This window comes from Ambystoma mexicanum, chromosome 11 (assembly GCF_040938575.1).
Source record: "Ambystoma mexicanum isolate Mex_15411 chromosome 11, UKY_AmexF1_1, whole genome shotgun sequence".
NCBI classification, from domain to species: Eukaryota; Metazoa; Chordata; class Amphibia; order Caudata; family Ambystomatidae; genus Ambystoma; species Ambystoma mexicanum.
The window spans coordinates 103164877-103170238 of NC_090934.1; the positions used below are offsets into that span (position 1 = coordinate 103164877).

At 45.3% G+C, this 5362-nt stretch overlaps 1 non-coding gene across 1 annotated transcript; it reads right to left on the minus strand.

Annotated features, from left to right (window-relative positions):
- Window positions 1–3901: 3901 nt before the first annotated feature.
- On the minus strand, window positions 3902–3972 carry TRNAG-CCC (transfer RNA glycine (anticodon CCC)). Its single transcript has one exon. It is a non-coding gene; the product is annotated as a tRNA-Gly (tRNA).
- Between the last annotated feature and the right edge of the window lie 1390 nt (window positions 3973–5362).

Genomic DNA, 5362 nt, shown 5'->3' on the forward strand with positions numbered 1-5362 from the left:
TAATTTGTACAAGGAAGTGAACATCTTAACATTCTGTCTGGCCAAGAACCTCAGTTGGCTAGTAGTGGTAAGTGTGCAGGGGACGTGAGTTCCCAAGTTGGTAACTTAGCTGTTTTTCTCTGTTCTACACAACCTAGGTGTCAAGGTTTTTCCTCTCTCCTCTGCACCTTAAAACTACTTACTCCTCTTCTCTTCACCTCCTTTAACATTAACCCTAGAAACGTACTTATACTCTCCCGACTAGGGTGTGCCATTACGGTCCATTTCTTTTCTTAAACATCAGTATATCACCTTGAAACACTATCACATTCACCATGCCCTCCAACACCTTTTCCATTACACGATGAAATACAGCGGCAGCTGATGCCAACCCAAAAGCTTTCACAGGTATTTAAATGTTCCTTCTGGTGTGATAAAAGCTTATGTCCTGACTCTCCTTGCATAAGGGCACTTGGTGATATGCCGCCGATAAGCCAATAACAGAGAACCAACTGGACTCTCCCAAAACGGCTAACGCCTCCAATATGATTGGCAAAGGGTGTCTTTCCACCCAAATGTTTTTGTTGAGGTCTCTGAGATTCACACATAGTCTCATCCTGCCGTTGATCTTCACCACCAAAACCACCAGAGACAACCATTCTGTCCCTTGTATCCGTTCTATCACGTCATTTCGGAGAAGGTTACTTAACGCTTCGTGTAGTTGCTGCCTCATTTTATGCAGAAGAGGTCTTACTTTGTGAACTACGGGACAAGCATTATATTTCAGCTTGATGTCATGTTCAAAGTCTCTTAATTTCCCAAGGCTTTTTGAAAATACCTCTGGAAATTCCACAGCTCACTTATCGTTCACTTCAGCTATAGAAATGGTTGTTGGTGCACTGGCCTGAATCCTCACCCCCAGGCTCCTTTGCTCCTCCCATCCTAGTAGAGAAGTGCCTTTCCTTGCCACCAGAATGTTGGCTGGACATTCCCTGCCCTTGTAACTCATATGTCCTTGGAATCTCCCCACCAAGTCTATCACACTCTCTCCATAGCTGAATGGCCATACTTGAGCCAGAGAAAGATCCATTACATTCTTGTGTAAAGTACGTTTGAGGGTGTCTTATGACACAATTGTCCAAGGTGATGCAGAATCCACCTTCATCGACAATTTGTAGCCGTCTTTCAGGAAATCATCCACTAGGCCACTTGTCCCATTAGTTCCCTCTGACATTGCTGAGATTTAAAAAATGTGACGTGACGTACCCTCCTGACTGGAGATAATTGACGAACCTGGTGTTGAAGAACCTGGTTGATCACCATTACTCTTCCTCTGCTCCACCATGTTAATAGTTGCTTCTTTGCACACATGTGCAAAGTGACCTTTCCGCCTGCACTAAAAACACTCTACATTCGTTGCTTGCCGTATGTCTGAGGTTCCCGCACCTGAGACACTTATGTCCCCATCATTCTTTCTTTGGCCCAAATGGTTTTCTCCTTTGAGCTATTGCACACACTTCTTGTCCCCCATGTTTTTCTATCTTCATCTCCTTCATGTATTGGGTGGTTTGCTCAGTACCTCTCGTAAGCTCCACAGCCTGCTCCAAGGACATGTCTTTTGCTAGCAACTTCTCTTGGACCCTAGGGCTGTTGGTACATCTGACTAATTGATCCCTGATTAACGAGTTGGTTAGATCACCAAATTCACAGGTGCAGCTCAGTGTCCTCAGCGCAGCCACATAAGTCTCTACCGATTCAGCATGTTCCTGACTCCTCTGGAAAAACGTGTGCCTTTCAAATGTGACATTCTTCTTGGGGTCAAAATGTTCTTCAATTCTTTTGATGGCCACAGCAAACTGATCTAGGTCTCCTGTTTCCTCCTCCAGCAGGTTTGAAAGACCATCAAAGACACAACAACACTCTGAATCTAATTTGTGGAAGAATAGAGCCTTGCTTCTAGCTGGGTTGACCTATCCCCACCTATGGCCACGAGGTAGGTCTCGAACATTCTTCTCCATCTTTCCCGCCTAATTGGTGGAGAAGCAGGTTCTGCCAGAAACGGAAAGGGAGGTGGGATAGCTGCCGGCATGATCCGTTCTGTCTTGTGTTCTCTTTGTTTGGTCCTTTACGAAATGAAATGCCAAGTCCCTTGGTAATGGTCAGTGTACAGTGCTTGGAATATTGCCCTGTACTGTGATCCAGCTCCTTATTTCTAGAATTGTGTGTAGCCGGGCCTTTAATGTTTATGAGACTTTCCTTCCAATCCTTTAATGTCCTTATACTCCTCAGGCTCCGTTTTGAGCCTCTGATCACTTTGTATCAGTAGCACTGCCTTTGTTTACTGCATCCTGGCAACCCATGCCTTCCATGCTTTGCGAGGTCACAACGGTAGGGAACTTGTGAGTGGCTGTGTGCGCACCATGCGTTCTCTTTTGAAGAGCACAAGTCCACGTACGTTGGGGATCATGCGTGCATGCGGGGCCCAAATTGGGGAATGCTGGTCACTGCCCCCTTACTGGCACAGCGCGTCCCCTCTGACCTGGGGTTCCTTCTCTGGTCGCTGCGGCTGCGTTGCCTGTCGCTCCTTCCACTCCCCCGCACAGCAGCTGATGAACCCAGGGAGCTCGCAGCGGCCTCAAGACGGGTGGCCACTCCCCCTGCTCTCATTTCTCGCCTGATTATCCTCATCGCCACTGATGAGTCTGGGACACCGACACCGTGGGTAAGCAAAGTGTAAATATTTATTAGGTAAAAACGGAGCGAGCAACAGGCACCCAGCCCGGCACTGGTTCCAGTACCCAGTTGGATTCTGGAACCACATTAGAACATATGCAGAATTAACCAAGACAACAAACACAACACCAAGTCTCAGCGTATGGATGGCTGTGAACATGTTCCGTTCCCAAATGCACAGACATCCTAAGAGAATTCTAGAAAAGTCAGAAATAATACTAATGATCACAACTAGCGGAATCCTGCACATCATACCATCTTGCACACTTTCTCACTGTCTCTCAAAATGACTTTGTTCCTGCACTTCTTGCTTTCGCACTATTCTTCTAAGTCTTGGACTGTGTCTCATTATATGGCCCTGTCTCTTTCTGTGTGGGTCAGAATCCTGTAGTCACGTGCTCATCCTCTTGGGCCTCTCCAGGCATTGCTGACAGCTGTGAGGCCAGAGAATAAAATAGATAGCTTGATGGGACATGGGTGGGAGTAGGGGTTGTCTGTTCTTTTATTTAATTGTACTAACATTGGAAAATGTCTCTTTTGAATGTGTTACAGTTTTTATTTCTAATGATCACTACCAGTATATATTGAAGTCACAATAAGAATATTACACTTTTCTTACTGACCAAGCACATTAGTATAACCTCGAATAACTATACACAATGTTTTGTGATAGAAGGTTATCATTCCAGGAGGGACAGTTTAGTATACTGCTATTGTGCGCTTTGAAAATATCTTTTATGAGAAAGGGGATGTAGGCAAACAGCAACAGTGATGGTTCTTGGATGCTTTGCATACTATCAATGAGCACATTTGGAAAATAAGAGTAAACACAGACCTGTTTGACAAATAAGGCTTAGATTAAAAAGGTTGTATTCTTGGATCACTAAATATTTCACAACATTCACCCTAACGTTAAAATGTTTGTAATATTGAAGCGTGCATACTGATTCGGACAAGCTAAGGATTTGGATGCGAAGACAGAATGGCTGTAAAATGAATCACCACATTGTAATCCTAGGCTGACCTGAGTAGAGGGTGTTCATGGCAAGAAATCCCCTGCACATGCTCAGTTCCAAATGTACAGACATTCTGAGGGAGTTATAAGTATAGGATAGTGATATGATATGATATGATAAGTCATTTGTAACGCGCCTATACACAAGTGTTTCAAGGCGCGAAAAAGTAATGATGCACCAGCCGGGAATCGAACCCGGGTCGCAAGAATGGGAATCTTGCATGATACCACTACACTACTGGCGCCGTGCAGTTAGAATAGAAGGTAAATAACTAGAAGTATTGGAATAGCTATTTCCCAGCTGACTGGCACTCCTTTTATCAAACACCCAGAATGAAAGGCTGAGCCAGCCTTGCTGAGGTTCCGGTGTAACTCTCTCTTGCCCAAGTAAACATTTTCTGTTGATGCTCTTTGGTGGGGGACGGGTAGGACATTCAACTCAGCAGAGTTATTTGCAGCTTTTTTGGGTCACAGGGCACAGGCATGTTTCGGCACCTGCAACGAACAGCCAGAAGGAAGGACTCAGTCACCATTCACCACCAGAGTCACATCCATGCAGGCCGCGCCAGGGCTCACATAACCCCATACATCTGAACATATTAAATTGTGCTTGGCTAAACCTGGACTGTGCGATGGCAAATTATGTAGAACTTTAAATCTAGTTTGACAATTCAATGCTTGATTAAAGCTTCTCAGATCAGTACAGTCCCAGATTTACAATGGGCTAGGTACTGTGCCCCAGAGCACGGACAGCACCACAATCCACAATTTGTCAGCATGACATGGGGGGTAGGAAGTAAATACACGCAAGAGGGGCATGAAGGAATGGCGATTCGGCAAGAGGAACGAGAAAGACATCAATTTAGCCATGTTACAGCAGGCAGATGGGGCCTTAGATCTTTTGTGACATTTTCAGTTGCTGTTTGCTGTGTTTTTTGTAGTACAAGATACATTTGAACCGCAGGTAAAAGTGCGCGTTCCATGCCACCGCCATCTTCCCCCCACACTCCGTCCCCTTTATTTAATTTCTTTCTAAATCCCCCACCCCTCCTTACCTTATTTCGGCAGTGGCGAGTGCCGCCACCGCATCCGCTCCTTCCCCTTGCCTCCCGCAAGCTGTCGTGTAAATGGAAGGCGGGGCTCTATACAGAGCCCCGCCTTCCCTTTCCATTGCGGCCATCTTTGTAAAGGATTTTCCTTCATTCAATGGGACACCCGCTGCGTTCCGTTGAACAGAGGAAAAACCTTTTTTTATTAGCACCACTGTTTACTGCTGTGGTAGCCCGTTAACATGGGCTGCCGGCCCATTACCCCTCATTGCAGCTCTTGGAACAGGGGCTTAACGCCACATTCATGTTGAAAGTCAATGAGGAATTATTTGTTTAATAGTTTTACTGGAGGTTAAACTATTAGGCGGCCTATAAGGTGACCCATCAGATATTCCCAATGGATCTGTGTAATTCGGGATCTGATTATCCATTATTGCTTCTTTTGCATTCTGGCACTTGTACTGTTTGCTTTTCATACTTAAACCAAGAACTACAAGGCCCAGAATTCATAGAAATATGACCACTACAGGAATCAGAATGCATTGAAAATGGTTTGTGTGTGAAACAAAGAGGGGCCCTGCGCAGA